At 38.4% G+C, this 16,420-nt stretch overlaps 1 protein-coding gene across 11 annotated transcripts in view; it reads right to left on the bottom strand.

Moving 5' to 3' along the window:
• Positions 1-16,420, bottom strand: part of CYRIB (CYFIP related Rac1 interactor B) — a 153,492-nt gene that overhangs the window by 38,288 nt on the left and 98,784 nt on the right. For 10 of the 11 annotated variants that reach the window (XM_057532186.1, XM_057532185.1, XM_057532193.1 and 7 more), the window contains one exon: positions 14,551-14,589. The exons of the other annotated variant lie outside the window; for it this stretch is intronic. The gene's annotated coding sequence lies outside the window, so the exon portion shown is untranslated. The remainder of the gene's footprint in view (positions 1-14,550; positions 14,590-16,420) is intronic. 11 annotated transcript variants of the gene reach the window in all.

The raw sequence follows: 16,420 nt of genomic DNA, 5'->3' as shown, positions 1-16,420 counted from the left end.
CTGTGCGAGGGCCTTCCCCAGTTGCGGCAAGCGGGGGCCACTCTTCATCGCGGTGCGCGGGCCTCTCACTATCGCGGCCTCTCTCGTTGCGGAGCACAGGCTCCAGACGCGCAGGCTCAGCAATTGTGGCTCACGGGCCCAGCTGCTCCGCAGCACGTGGTATCTTCCCAGACCAGGGCTCGAACCCGTGTCCCCTGCATTGGCAGGCAGATTCTCAACCACTGCGCCACCAGGGAAGCCCCAAAGCAATCTTTTAAAAATACAAATGGACCACATCCTTTCTGCGCTCAAAAACATGCAATGGCTTACTCCTACATTCAGAATAAAATCCAAACTCCTCACCAGGTCGTACAAAACCCTACATGATCTGTCCCCAACTCACTCTGGCTTCATCTCCCATCACTCTCCACAAAAGCCTGTTGCAGTTTCTCTAACACAGCAAGATTTCTCTCTCCTTGGAGCCTCTGTACCTGCCTTTCCCTGGCCTGGGATGCTTTGTCCACAGACCTTTAAATGACAAGCTACTGCACTTCATGTGGTCGTTGCTTTAATTAGACCACCTCAGAGAGCACTTCCTTCACCAATCCATCCATAATACCTCTTCCTCTCTCTCCTCTCTATCCCCTTCCCAAATTGATGGTTATCACCATCTAACACATATTCATTCCTTTGATTATCTGTTTAGTCTGTCTTCTACTGCAAGGTGAACTTTAAGGAGACAGGAGCTTTGTTCTGTATGCTACTCTATCCCCAGCACCTAGAGTAACGCCTACAATGTTGTAGGTAGTAACAAATATGTGTTGAATAATTCCATGATCAAAAATACACATAGAAAACAAAAATTTGTCTGTAAAATTACAGGAGTATTTCAAGGAGAGATGAAAGACCAAAATAAATACTGACTGAAAACTATGAGTTGAAAAAAGAAAAAAAATGGCCTGAGAATTTAGGAAGAGCTCACTGCCTTCTCAGTCAAATGAATGAAGACAGTCCTTCCCTCCCACCGCCCTCCCATAAAAGCCATTAATTTTATGTACAAAAATTAAAAATTTTTGAAATGTTAAATATTAGGGAAATAAACTGACAGACACTATGAATACCAAGAAAATTACAGCTTGCCAAGATAACTTAGGAAGAACATAATATCCTCCCATAGCCATAAATATGGCTCCAAAATATAAATAAGAATGGAGACTAGCCTGTATCAGAATTCTGATCTTTGTAAAACTGAACAGCACTCATAACATTAAAATTTAAACCCACATTTTAAAGCTTATTCTATTTAATTTCCTTTAGACCATACATCCTCCAAAAAAGTCCTATTTGGGAATTCTTCACATCTTCTGATAAAAAATTAAAAGCAGAATGTCAGTTCTGTCCCCTCAGAATTTTACAAGGAGGACAAACTCCAAAATCAAGCCAATATCCATTACCATCTTCAACTCCGATAAATGAATAAAGAACGCAGAGAAATGTGGTGTTAAGAAAATAAGGAGATACTGAAAACATACTTTGTTCTAATAAAACCACCAAAAATAGACTTCATAAGAATGCCTTAATACAATCCCATTTCTTCCAATTTACGGGGAATAAAAATGTGTGAATGTGAAAAAACTTGTCAAAATGATCACTAGAAACTACCAACCGTTTTTAGTGTTAAAGACAAATAATTTCTTATATTTACCCAAGCTCTGAATCCTAGGCAAAAAGGTCTTCTAGAAAACATACTACCATACAATGTTCCTGAACTATATTATGTCGCACATAAAATATTACTTAATATTAAATATGCTATTTCTCAATCTTACAGATAGTCAGACCTGTAGAAGCAACTGAAAATCTTTAAAATTGACAAGATGGTGAGTTACTCTGGAATGCAACTATGCTTCTGCTTTACTTGTCAACCAAGAAATTTCTGGTTCTCATGTAACATGTACCGTGACTCTGAAGCAATATTAACAGAATGGAAAATCAGTAATGAAAAATATGATACAATGTTCACTGACCATGGTACACACGTGATGAAGGCCAGGAATCACAAGTTCACACCCTTCAGTTGTGTATTCAAAAACTATAACACAATGTAACATCACAAAATGTAGTATTTTGCACAAGCAAAAAAAATAATGAATCGCTTTAATAATTGTCCTTCCAAAGACAAACTACCAGAGATACAAAGGAGTCTGGAATCGCTTTGTCTTTCATATATTCAACCAAGTAGTTATTACATGTTTAAAAATCTGCTTTAACATAAAAAAGCATCAATATTGTACTAAGATAATTAATACCAACAGCAAAAAAAATCACTAATAACTTCCACCTGCTGGAGCCTGTTGAAGAAATATCCAAATTGATGTGCTCGAAGAGAGCAATTACAGAAATATATGACACATGCTGAAAAAAGCCTTCTAATCAATCTACTACACAGAAAATGTTGCAATTTGGTGAATAAAAAAGTGAAAGGCAAGTAGAAACTATCCTGAAAACCAGTTATGTAACTCCAGTGCCACATTTCTAGGTCTAAGGTTAAGGATAAACATTTCTCAAGTGATTACATAAAGCAGAAAGTACAGGCTAAAATAGTAGAAACTTCAAAATAATTCAAATGATATCAACAATCTCACTTAGCACGTCTGCCTCTGAAATAATTCAGGCACCATCTTTTTCAAACAGTGCACAAAGTCTTGTTTGCAGAACTGCTCCTAAACTGCCTCATCACATGATTTGAAAGCAAGTGTCGATTTAATAATGAACAGCAGAAGTGACTCCAGCAGTGACCCAGCAGCTGACAACAGGGCAAGAATAAAAATTTCAATGTATCAAACTTTTAAAATCTGACTATTACAATTAATAACATTATAATAATTAAATTTTGATAAATTTTCAGATTTATTCATGCATCTCAGAAGTTAATTCTGTGATGATTTTCAGCTTTGGCCTTGGCTGAATATTGATTATTAGCCAAATGTGTATTTGGTGTACCCTGATACAAGTACACAAAGGAAATATTCAACATAGGGCAGAGTTAATATTCAATAAATATCTAATGAATTAATTTAATGACTGTAAATAGGTGGATCCAATGGTATTTCTTTTATGTAAAGGATCAGTTAGGTACCCAATAATTTAAAGGAGAGGTATAATCATAATTCCTTCTTAGCTTCTGATAATGCTGCAACTCACATTAGGAACACAGCAGTTAATGGTATTAAACATGATAATTTTACGTAAGAAGCTGAAATAGCTGAGTGCCAGTATAATGGAGAGAAATAACCAACTCAAGCAAGTCTATCAAAAAGTATATGTAATAATTATCATGACGTTATGCTATGTGCTTTCCCGATGGCACTGCAAATGCACATCACACCCTAACCTTCTCGCACCTACTTCTCCACTTTCCTTTCCCCCTTTCTTCCCAACAAGAGAAGCTGCTAAACAGAATCTTTTGTTCTAACACAATGACAGTGACTGGCAACAAGTATCTGTTCATTAAATAGCACAACCGAGATTTCCCGTTTGCTCTTGCCCTTGCAGTTTTCCGACATTTCTGTGGTAAACATGCTTAAGCAGAACCTGAGCTCCCAGGACTGCAGCTCTCCCCACATCTGGCTCCACTGAACTTGCAAAGTAAGTAGACTCAGCATTCTCTCTGGGACTCTAGATTCACACAGCGTTTTTTCCCTCCCACCTGTACCCCTAGAGCATGAGCTATCCAAGAACAAACATTCTGAGAGGAAGCATGAAAATGCTGTTACTGTCGTCGCTAAATCAACATGGATAAAAGAATGCTGTAGAGTCAAAGAGGTGGACAGTGACCGTTTGTTAGCTATTTCTCACACCCCAAGCCTATCCTTCTATAATCTGCTTTGTGATGCTGGGGAAAGGAAGCTGTGAAGTGTACGTCCTAGACTACTTTGTCAGCTGACTTCTCAGTATATTCCATCAGTGGGAGCCACTAAAAGAAAACTGGAAGGTGGGAAGAAAGAAGGTCTCTCTTTCTGTTTTTCAAGTCCTGTCAGCACTTCCTATGAGCAAAAGACAGCTATGGTTTCAAGCTCTAGCTTCTTGTGGAACTCCTGGCAGCAGCAAAATGCCTGGCCCCCTTCAGAGGTCTAAGCTTCCAGCCTTCCTCCTTCACACACCTAAATTCTGGCTAATCCACCTCTTGCCTTTTCTCCCCCAGCTTTAGGAGTGATGGTTACTTCCTGTGGTTACCATTAATATCTCAGTTACTGGACTTCCCTGGTAGTGCAGTGGTTAAGAATCCGCATGCCAATGCAGGGGACATGGATTTGATCCTTGGTCCAGGAAGATCCCACATGCCGCAGAGCAACTAAGCCCGTGTGCCACAACTACTGAGCCTGCACTCTAGACCCCGCACTCGTGAGCCACAACCACTGAGCCCGTGCACCACAACTACTGAAGCCCATGTGCCTAGAGCCCGTGCTCCGCAACAAGAGAAGCCACCGCAATGAGAAGCCCGTGCACCACAAGGAAGAGTAGGCCCCGCTCGCCACAACTAGAGAAAGCCCACGTGCAGCAACAAAGACCCAATGCGGCCAAAAATAAACGAATAAATAATTTTTTAAAATTTCAAAATATCTCAGTTACCTCTTGTGATATAATAAGAAATATATATTTGGCCTTTATCACCAGTTCCTAACACAGAGCTCCTAAATCCCTGGAATTTCCTGGGTGGCAGGAGCCTCCTTTGTTTTTTAGATGATACTAGGCGAGCCCCTAGTTAGCTTCAAGATGGGGACTGGTTGCCACAAAGACCAAGGCGTGACTACAGAGTTGGAACTTTCAGCCCCATCTCCTGACCTCTGGGGAGGGGAGAAGGACCGGAGATTCCCACAGAGCTGGGATTCAGGCTGGGGCGGCCTGTCTCCATGTGCCCTGAGCCACTCTGCTCTACTGAAATATGGCTTGATGTCGAATCAGAGAGAGCCTTAGACGTCAGGTTAAGGAATTTTATTCTCTACAATGAATATACTCTCTATAATGGAAGGGTCATGGGTGGCATTAAACATTTTTTAATTGTAAAAAAAGAATTGAGTTTGATCATCAACAGTCAATGATTTATCATCAGTCATGCCTACATAATGGAGTCTCCCGGTTGGTAAACGCATCCACATGCTGGGAGGACGGCACTGCCCAACTCTACGGGGACAGAAGCGCCTATGCTCGGTATACTTCCAGACCTCACCCTATGTACCTCTTCATCTGGCTGTTCATTCGTACCCTTTATAAAATCCTTTATAATAAACTGGAACGAGTAAGTAAAGTGTTTCCCTGAGTTCTGCGAGTCATTAAAGCAGATAATTGAACCTGAGAAGGGGGTCGTGGGAAGCTCCAATATAGAGCTGGTTGGTCAGAAGTAGAGGAGGCCTAGGATTTGCGACAGGCATCTGGAGTGGAGGGCAGTATTATGGGATGGAGCCCTTAACCTGTGGGGTCTACACTCACTCCACACGGTGTTAGAATCAAATGAATTATAGAACACCTAGACGGTGTCTGGAGAGCTGAAGAATTGGTTGGTGTGGGGAAAAATACCCACACATTTGGTGTCAGAGGCGGTGTTGGAAAACAGTCCAGAATTGGTGACAGAAGTTGTTGTAAGTAAAAACACAGACCCCAGCATCCTCTTTTTGCTCAGGCTTCCAACACTTGTGTAAATTAATACATATATTAAATTTCCTGTTTTAAAATACCTAGCAAACTCTAATGAAAAACTGATGAACTCATAAAAGTGTTAACAAAAGATCAAGATGAAAAAAAAAATTAATTACATGGGACTGAGTGAACTGATGAGGATAAGTATAATTTTTGCGACTTTCTGTTTGAATTAAAAAAAAAAAAATCCCACAAGGACTCAGAGGCAAAGAATATACAAATCAATTTTCACTGCAAAGTAAAGGAGCTGCTACAGTGGAGGATTACTGGACTGAATGTCAATATTATGACATAGTATGAGTGTGTTTCATGTTTGGTAATTGCAATCATTGTTGCTTTTGTTGTGGTCATCCATGTACAATGCTTGATGTCAGTCTATTTATCTCTTGTAAAAATAAAATACAGTGTGTGAAAAAAATAAAATAAAATAAAATAAAATACCTAGCAAGGTTTCTGCTTTCCTAGTTGAAATCTGACTTATACAGAGGAACTCACAGAGAGTAGCTTAATTCTTAACCTTACCAACACTACCTAATCCATCATCACCAGGTATTAGTGTACCTCTTAATAAAGTGACTCTTTGATTCTCCTTACTCTGCAAAATATAAAGAAAGAGAAGCATGATCCAGGTATTCCTGGGTGCCCAGCTACAATACCATCATACTAGTACTAAAATCTCACCACCAATCCCTAGCACAATGTATTTTATTAGTCTAGTGATTAACATGGAGTTAAGCTACTTGCCTTAAAGAAATATGACATAAACAAAGAATGGAATGAAAATTGGGAGACTTGATTTCTAGTTTTGACTCTATCACAAAATATGTGACTTTACACAGGTCAGTTTACTTGGTAGACTGAATGTCTCACATTTCTTCTGGCTCTGATTCTACATATGGTACGATATGCTGACATCTAGTGGATACACTTAAATTTAGTATTTTAAAAAGAAAAATCTTAGTTAAGCTATTTTATATTTTTAAATTTTTTTCAATTAATTTATTTATTTTTGGCCATGTTGGGTCTTTTGCTGCATGTGGGCTTTCTCTAGTTGCGGCGAGCAGGGCTATTCTTCATTGCGGTGCGCAGGCTTCTCATTGCAGTGGCTTCTCTTGTTGCAGAGCACGGACTATAGGCGCACAGGCTTCAGTAGTTGCGGCGTGTGGGCTCAGTAGTTGTGGCTCGCAGGCCCTAGAGCACAGGTTCAGTAGTTGTGGCGCACGGGCTTAGTTGCTCCTTGGTATGTGGGATCTTCCCGGACCAGGGCTCGAACTCACGTCCCCTGCATTGGCAGGTGGATTCCTAACCACTGTGCCACCGGGGAATTCCCAGTTAAGCTATTTTAAATAAAACACTCACTAGGATGCCTGGCTACGTGCAATAAGTACAATAAATTAGGAGACCAATGTTGCTCCTTAAATGGAAGTGAGCCATAATAAAAGAGTATTACATCAGATTGTCATGGCATCTTGGAGTTTGATTCAAAGATTACTTGTACTAGTACTCTTCCATGCACCCAGCCATTAAAAATTAAACCACCAATGCAAATTAGCTACCTGAGTTGCAAATTTAGAAGAAAGCAAAGAAATGCTTCCTGCTCTAATGTCCTGCATTCAGGGACAGACAAAGGTTATGAGAAGGACCAGTACAAAGTTCTGAAGTAAATAATTTAGGAGTATACAGGATGGTGTGTGATGGAAATATGAAAGCAAAACAAAACAAAACTGAAACTCAGAATTACCTAGTTTATAAGGATTTATTATGAAAGTTTCTCTTTAAAAAAATATATCATCATTGAACTGAATTCACTTTCTTAAAATTTACCACTATTTTCAAATCCAGGAAAAAATTATATATACTTATCGGTGGTAAAAAGAATACATGTTAAAATGCAAGGGAATGACAAACACAAAAGTTAAGATACTGGTTATCTCTGGCAAGGGACAGGGCCATAGGACTGGGAAACTTCAAAGTTTTAGGGAATACTCTAGTGCCTCAATTACTGGTGGATTCATGGAAATCTTTTATTTTTAGGCTGTTAAATTCACAAATAAAGGTATACATTCTTTTGTCTGTATCAATAATTCTAAAAATTTAAAAACTAAAGCCACTGATGCTCAGAGAAGACATGTGACTCATTCAAAGATGCCCAACAAAAATGACCGGAGTGGAATTCAGGTGCCTGAACTCTCCCAAAACACATGCAGCAATGCATGAATGGTCTATTAAATGAAAATCTTACCATTATAAAACCCTAACTTCTATATCTAGCTGTTTACAGTGCCTGGTGGTTGCTATTGCTGTTTTAAATCAAACAATGTTTCCTTGGCTCCTATCTGCCAATCACTGTGACAAAGACTGAATAGCTGGCATTGAAAAATTCTCAGACAACTGGAAGAGACCAGACAGATAATGTGGCATGCTCCCATGCAGAAGCATGCCAACAGCTCTATGAACATACAGAAAAAGGAACACCTAACCAAAGGCTTCCCAGAGGAGCTGATTCTTAATTTTCTTATTTTCTATCTCTTCAAATTAGGAAACAATGCAAACATTAAAAATATCATATTCACATACTCTACCACCCAGCAATAACTTTTTGCCATAGTTGCTTCAGACGCTGGCCTACTTTTTTGTGTAGTTAATCTCCCAACCTCCCCCAACCAACTTTCCTCCCTTCCCCTCTCACATCTCCTAAGGTAATCAGCATCTTCAAAACATGCTTCCTTGCCAAACATATTTTAAAAATCTTACTGCGAAGGTACGTATTCATAAACTACATAGTACTGTTCTGCTTTTCAATTTGCATTCATGATACACTGTCCATGTTCCTTTAAAACTCACTTTTCCCACTCAATGGTGTTTTGAGAATTATCCACGTTCAGTCATTTTAGATGTTACATACTATGACACTGTTCAAAGAAACCAGTTTGTTTATTCATTCCCCTACTGAGGGACAATGGATGTTCAATTTTTCTCTATTAACGAGTTATGCTTTACACACACTACCCATACTTTGTGCCCACGTACAAGAGTTTCCACAGAACAGCTATTTAGAAATCAAAACGCAGCTTTTAACTTTACTAGACTGTACCAAATTGCTCTCCAAAGTACTTCTATCAATGCACTGTTCCACTAGCAAAAGACTTCCTCTCTTAGCCTCCAAAACCTCAAGCTTTAATTTTTAGGTTGTGAAATATCTTATGTTTTAATGTGCACTTTCTTGATTACCAGTAATAAATGTGTATTTCTTCGTATGTTTATAGGCCATTTGTAAAATGCATGTTCATATCCTTTGCCACCTGTGCCATTTATTTTTTCCACTGTCTCTCAGCCCCACACCTACCTTTGCATACACTACTCTCTCTACTCCATACTGCTGGGGCCTCGGATCTGTAAACGACATTCCCTAGACATCCTGCCCTGCCAGCTGGGTTCCTGTTGGGTTATTTCGATAAGCGGCACTAGAGGGTGAGGAGAAGGCTGAAGAGAGAGAGAAGCTTCCTGTTTCTAGCCAAGACAGACTAGCAGCTGCTGTAGGAGAAGTTCAGTTGGGGTGATTCCGGTATCCAATGCCCCAGTTAGAGACAGAAGTCTAGCAGAGGCAGCAGCTTACCTCTGGTGGCAGCAGGCAACACCCCACCTTTTTTGTCACTCTATTCCTCTCCTTCTCCCTTTTGTTCTTCCAGTCTTTCTAATACCTTTAATAACCAATCCTCTATGTTACATTCCCTCTATTTGAAATACTCAGAGTAGTATGTTCTCCTAACTTGACTCCAACTGATATACCACCCATTTTTTCCCCCAACTGGGCTTTAGGAATTCTAAATACCAATCTTTTGATGCTTATATACATGGCAAATACTTTCTCCTAGTCCGTTATATGTCTTAACTTTGTTTATGGTGCCCTTTGTTCCATGCAATCCAATTTTTCATCATTTTTTTGTGGTCTGTGCTTATTGTTTAAGTAATGCTTCATCCTCAAAACTACCTTAGCAGTTCTTGGCCTTTTACTCACTCATGTGATTGTCAGGTTCTACAAAAAAAAATCTTGACGGGACTTTGATTTGATTTTCCATTAAATATATATATATATATATATATATATATTATTCTGAGGCAAAACTGCCGTTTTTATAAAATATCAACAATTTTTTCATTTAATCTATGAATACGGTAGATTACATGAATATATTTTCTACTTCTAAACCATCCATGCATTCCTGGGATCAACTCTATTTGGTCAGTTAAAGAAATATGAATTCCTAGATTTGATTTACTAATATTTTACTTTGAATAATCATGTAAGACCAACCAATAATTTTTCTCTGTGTTCTTGTCTTGTCTTGATATTTTATACATTGGCTCTTTCTTTTCTATAGAACAGTTTATAGAAGATAGAGCACATCAGTTCCTTGATGCGTTTTATGGGAAAGTTCTTCCAAACATCTTTTTCATCTTTGAACCTCTAGCCTCCGGCAGACATTTTATTATACAGTCACTACTCAATAAACATTAGTTGAATTAATGAATGAATTAAAATTCAAGTAAAAAAAGCTTGTTCATCAAAGAAGAGCATATCTAAACGAAGGGCATCCTGTAAAAGGTGTAGCTTTAGGTCAAATGAAACAAACTGCAACTTTACAAAGTAGGGAGTGGGACTTCCCTGAGGTTCCAGTGGTTAAGACTCCGCGCTCCTACTCCAGGGGGCGCGGGTTCGATCCCTGGTCGAGGAGCTAAGATCCCACATGCCGTGTGGTGCAGCCAAAAAAACAAAACAAAACAAACAAACAAAAAACACACAAAGTAGGGAGTAAGCTTATGGAATGTGTTGCCTACAAAGGAGTAATGCAAATATAAGCTCCACAAAGTTGAGAAACCCAATCAAGGGCAAGGTTAGCAGGCAAAGGTTTACTGCTAACACATCAAAGCTGGTCTAGACAGCACTGATACTTTCCCACAACACCCTTTATCACCACTGAACTAATCGTCATCGGTATTTCTCATGTTCCTATGCATTACAGCAACGAGAGCCCAAATTCCTAAAATCTTGATCCTAAAACACAACAGTCATCCTCAGAAAAATCGCTTTTTAATATACATTTTGGCACAGAGGGTAAGGGCTACAGAGAGGTTCTCATCCACTACATATAAACATTCCGCCTCACCCTCCAAGAATGAGCGCCTCTGATTCCTCTCCCAGCCACCAAACTACAGCAAAAACAGCAAGGAACTTGGGCCTCAAAGCCAGGTTAGGAGGTCTCAAGGTAGTGAAAGGATAAAATACGAACCTGTCATCATTCTTTTCCCCTCAGAGATTTCAGAGGAGGAGAAAGGGGGGGAAAGCAGGAGACCTCCAATCTCAAAGAAATCCTCCAGGATTTGATATATCGGAATAAGCATTTCTAGTTATCTTTTTATGATTGAAATGGTTAAGAGGCTCTTAAAAATTGCCCTTCCAGGACTTTTCTGGTGGTCCAGTGGTTAAGACTCTGTGCTTCGGGTTTCCCTGGTGGTGCAGTGGTTAAGAATCCGCCTGCCAGGCCCCTAAATCACTCAGCACAGACCCAACAATTTTTTCTTTAGGGCCCATTAAAAATTGCTGGGGTTTCCCCTGCCAAAATAGCCATTCATATATATCTGAATAACTTATGAATACGGTTTATATATAAATAAAGCATTCCAACAACAACAACAAAAAAAGAATCCTCCTGCCAATGCAGGGAACACGGGTTAGAGCCCTGGTCCAGGAAGATCACACGTGCCGAGGAGCAAATAAGCCCACAAGCCACAACTACTGAGCCTGCACTCTAGAGCCCGCGAGCCACAACTACTGAAGCCCACGCACCTGAAGCCCGGGCTCCGCAACAAGAGAAGCCACCGCAATGAGATGCCCACGCACCGCAATGAAGAGTAGCCCTAGCTCGCCGCAACTAAAGAAAGCCCACATGCAGCAACGAAGACCCAACACAACCAAACATAAATAAATAAATTTATTAAAAAATTAAAAATAAAAGGAATTTAAACGTTTTCCTTGTTCTTGAACTTAAATTAAAATCTCTTACATATAACTTCTCCAGGCTCATCATAATCAAACAGAATACAAAAACGAAATATAAATTTTCTCTTCTTTGTAATCATATAAGTTTTAAGATACATACTTCAATAATTTTTCTACATTTTGTAAGATAATGATAATATGATATCTCTCTTAAGAGATAATGCTAAAAAGACTCCAACAGAGGTCATTCATTACACTTTGATCTTTCAGAGGAGGTGGTAATTATAACCGCTTATATATGTTTTATTTATATCATTTTTAAAAATAGTACTTTACTTCAGTTAGAGAGTAAACAGATTCCCTCAGTAAATTTAACAAGCATACTCTATAATTATTTTCAAATACCATGGTCTGATACCTTTCACTAAATAACGTTATAAAAGCTGATTTACCCAAAAACAAACAAAAAAAAATGATTTACAAAAAATTGGAGGTAATCTACTGTTTCTCAGTATAGTGGAGCATATTAATTTTAAATGAATTTTTGAAACCATTAAGTAAGACCAAAATGCAGTATGTGTATATCATATAAACTTTTTTGAATTAAGTATGCTACCCAATAATTATAGCTTTTAAAGTTTCACATAGCATATACAAGGACAATACTTATATAAATCCAAGGTCAAATCACTTAACTACTTTGAATATTTTTACCATATGTCTAAAGTTGCTGCGAGGGAGAAAGGAGAAGAGAAAGGAAGGAAATGAAGGGAATGACAAGGGATAGAAAATCTGAGGCCAGAATATAAGGTTCATGAAATGACTTGAAATCATGTAGCTCAATTCTCTAAATTCATAAAAGAAGGGAACTGAGGACTAGAGAAACTTGGTGACTTGGGCAAAAGCAGCAAATTAGTTTTTTAAAAGTGGGGCTTATTCCAATGACGTTGACAGTGCAGCTTTTAAGAACATCTTTAGAATATGGCATCAGAGTCAGATCACACTGATAGAAAGAATGAAGGACCACAAGCAAAAAAAAGGAAAAAAACCAAAACAAAACCAAAAAACCCAAACAAACACCACGCAAGTCAGATACCCCTTCCATGTCCTCTTCAAAACAAATATTAGGGCTATTTTTGTCGTCAACCAAACTTCAATACACCTGCCATTCCCTTTATTAGTAGTCAGCTACAAGGTGCTGGACATACAAATTTAGTGACACCATTCCAGGCTCTTCCTGGCTTAGGCTGGCATATTCTCATGTATAGTTCATACTCCTGAAGTAAATGGAAGACACTTGGTGACTTCTTACAAGTCTTGACCTTTTTTTGTGCTTCTATAACACAAGCATCAGAGCACTTACTATTTGCATCCTTCCTATGACAATTATGACATTTCTCTTGTTAAACTTTTAGCATCGCAAACTGATATGTTACTTTCTACATGTTTATTTCATGTTCCTTGAACAAGAATGTGAGGTCTTTGAAGGCAAGCACTCTCCAGGGCTTCACACTTATCTTCTGTTCCCTTTTCTACAGAATATGCTGTTGTTTCTCTGATTATTGATCAGCAAACAGAAGTTTCTTCAAAGCTATTTCGGTTAGAATATTTCTTAAGGAATGGATGTATAACTCTACTTCTTTAAGATCAGTTATACAGAACATAAAAAACTACACTTACTCAAATATGATGGAGAAAGAAAGGTCTAGCTGACTTTTCACTAATAGGAGTTCTTAATCTGAGGTTCAGAGAGAGAATTCAGTGATCTGCTGAATCTGGATGGGAAACTTCTTACTAACCTCTACGTGAGATTTAGCAATTCCTTCAATTAAGATTATAGGTAACAAACCACAGTAGGATTAGAAATATCTATGAATTTGTCATTAATAAACATCACGGGTATTTTCACATTACATTACAATTACTGCAAACTCATCATTATTTAAAATTACAGTACTTAGCAGAATTGTCACTAAAGCTTATTCTCTAATGTGAGAAGCATATATAATACTCTATCAAAAATTTGCATTTTTAATATTTGTTAACTACATTTCAATACTAACTGGTTTCCTTTTTAATTCTATGCATTTTACTTCATAAAATCATGGATTATTATTAGAATTCATGAAACAAAAAAATGGTTGAGAACTCTTGCACTGTAACACAGAGAGTAGGTGAGATGATTACAATTCCAAAGGACTACTATGATAACTGTCATATCAGTTCTAATAAAATGACAGGCAAGTTTTGAAATATAAATATCTGTTTATAATTAGAAAAACACAGAGACTTTAAGCTGATCATTTTCACTCGAAGAACACAAAGTATGTCTATAGAAAAATTACATTTTCAAATACCTATTAACTTGTTATAATTAAAACAATTACAGGATTATAAATGGTTAGGTACTCAGGACCTTTTAACGGTAATTATTTTTTTGTTGTGGTTGTGTTCTTTACTTTCAAGACTTTATAAAAGGACCAAAATCCATTATAGGTAGAAGTGTCTTTCCTTCTATCTAGCTTTCAAGTATATATATACATTTTATTTTTAACTACTAGAATTATGGCTTAGACATTTTTTGATCAACTACACTGGTGACAGCTAAAATGACTTAAAAAGGAATTCAAAGAAAAACACATACCTCTCCTATTGAAAGGAAGCTGCAAAAAAAACTTCTAATTAATCTATATTACTTCCCATTCTAAGCCAGAAACTAAACAATATAGGGTATTTCCTACAGACATTTTTAGCAGTTCAATATTATATACAGAACATTTTCCTTAAATTATGTTTAGTCAATGTAGTTTTTTATTTAAATCATAACTTTTCATTTGTATTTGAATAATCATTTCCCCCAAAGACATATTTACCTTCAGCCAGTGCTGGTGATTCTGTTCTTGTCCCTCTATCTGTTTAAAGAAAGAAAAAAGGAAGAAAGTCTAAAACATTATTATAATTTAAAATAAGTTTTAATTTTATGAAAACTAACTTCAACAACAAAGTTCATCAATGCTATTACATACCACATGCATGAGCCATATATTTCTCCCCTTGGATTAACTCAACAACTATTTATGGAGGACTTACTAAGAGTAAGGCATTATCTTAAGCCCTGAGAAATACCAATAGGTGATACAACACCCTAGTTGTCACCCTCAAGATATTAAAAGACAAACAGGTGTACCAAGAAAAGTACACAATTCTCATCATAGCTTATGAAGCAGGAGATAACGAGAAAAAAATTTAGTAATTCTTCTTTATTCACATACCAAGAGAAAAAATTAGTAATTCCTCTTTATTCTTGTAAAATTATCAAAAGAAGCATATTTCTATATTCTTATCACAGTTTAAGTTCAGTTTCAATGTATTAAAAAATCAGTTTTATTACAGACACTAAGATCCTTATATTCCATGACAATAACCTATTATAAGCCAGAGGCACATTGGCAAAACTCACTGAACCACAAAGTCCTCTCTAGGACTGGTTTTACTTTTTCAAAGCCTTATTAAACAATTTTAGGTGAAATGAAATTTTCAGAATGAGTTTATTCTAACTTTGCAGCTAAGAACAAAGCCAGATAACAAACCAGCTTAATTCACAGAGTGAGGAGATACATTTGACTAATGTAACTAATCACCTTTATGTGAAATTTTCTTCCCCTAATTATTTATCTTATGTAACCCAAGAGTCCTGGATTAACAAATGTAACAAAAATTTCTATGTATAGAAGACTGGTAACATCTTGAGGGAACTGGGCACTGTCATCCAAGCCGGTAAGTGATCTGACACAGTCTTCCCAAGGCCGAAATGCGGCACTGCGTCTCTGACAGATTTAAAAAAAAAACAAAACAAAACACGAGTCCAGGAACCAAAAGATGAAAAGTAGACTGGCAACCTTAGGCTCCACTGGGTTAAAAATTCTGATTCGGCGGGAGAAGGGGAGGCACTTCGGTCAGGAGCTACAGGAAGAGTTCTAAAGCAATAATCAAACGGGACGGGAATGAGGGGACGTGGCAGCGCGGGGCGGGGCGGTGGGGGGGGGGCAGTCCTGTAGACTGACCTTAACAACCACGAGGACTTATGGCTGCTGCTACACAACAGGCACAGGAGAGAGGGTATCGCGAACCTAGGGGATTCGACTGAGGCTGCCATGCCCAGGGATAACTGTAAATGGGCAGCTGCAGCAACTATGGCCCGGCAACGATAAAGTCACTACAGGCACTGATCCCTTGGGGAAGAAAATCTGGGTCACTCTACCAGGAGCACGGATGAGCCTGTTGAAGTGCTGGCTGAAGGTGAGGAAAATCTAGAATAAGCAGTGGACTGAAATAATGAGTGTTATTCCACTAACCCTCCTGCTGTAAGTCTGATGTAGAGACTGTGGCCAGCCACCACCCTGAAAGCTTCGCAGTGAAGGGCAAGCACTCAGTGGAGGGTACAAGAGGGGGGGCTGTATGGGACACCCCTCACGCTCCGCCTCCCATCTGCACTCCAGCTGAGGCACCTCCCCTTAGCTGCTTGCTGCACTGGTAGGGCTCACTTCCCGCTCAAAGGCTTTGCAATAAGAGATACTTAATGGAACTCTTCGGCCATCCTGAGTCATAATGAACCTGGAAGCGTGAAGGTGTTAATACCAACACCCTGGGCAACCCCTAACCAATGGGGGGATGAGGTCTGGTAGATAAATACCCTCTTCTTCCCACCAAAAGGCATATTCGTCATGTCCTCTGAGGGCTAAG

The sequence above is a fragment of the Balaenoptera acutorostrata genome, chromosome 17 (genome assembly GCF_949987535.1).
Source record: "Balaenoptera acutorostrata chromosome 17, mBalAcu1.1, whole genome shotgun sequence".
NCBI lineage: Eukaryota > Metazoa > Chordata > Mammalia > Artiodactyla > Balaenopteridae > Balaenoptera > Balaenoptera acutorostrata.
The sequence above is the reverse complement of the archived record's forward strand: the minus strand, read 5'-3'. Positions and strand labels throughout refer to the sequence as shown.